The following is a 375-nucleotide window of genomic DNA, read 5'->3' as shown; positions in this document are numbered from 1 at the left end:
GGCTAATTGGAATAGAATTTGGTTGGAAGTGGATTTTTCGGTTAGTATTCCCCTTTTAAATCAGGAAGAGGAGACTCCCTGACACTACGCATACTGGATAAGCAAAATCAAAGATCTCACTAGCAAGATACAAATTCAGTTCACTTTCATTTATAGGGAAGGTAACCAGCCTGCAAACTGGTTGGCCCAACATGGATCACACTCTAATGAGATTGAAGTTGCTATTAATCCTCCACCAGCCCTCCATTATCTGCTGCAAGTTGATACTCTTGAAGTACCCCACTTCAGAATTGCCTATAAGGACACATGACTAATTGGGGCAGATGCAACCTTACATTCTTTTTCTTTCTTTGTTGAGTCATTGTAGTTTTTCTT

This window comes from Phalaenopsis equestris, unplaced genomic scaffold (assembly GCF_001263595.1).
Source record: "Phalaenopsis equestris unplaced genomic scaffold, ASM126359v1 Scaffold220026, whole genome shotgun sequence".
Classification (NCBI taxonomy): Eukaryota; Viridiplantae; Streptophyta; class Magnoliopsida; order Asparagales; family Orchidaceae; genus Phalaenopsis; species Phalaenopsis equestris.
This window is presented reverse-complemented; position numbering follows the sequence as displayed.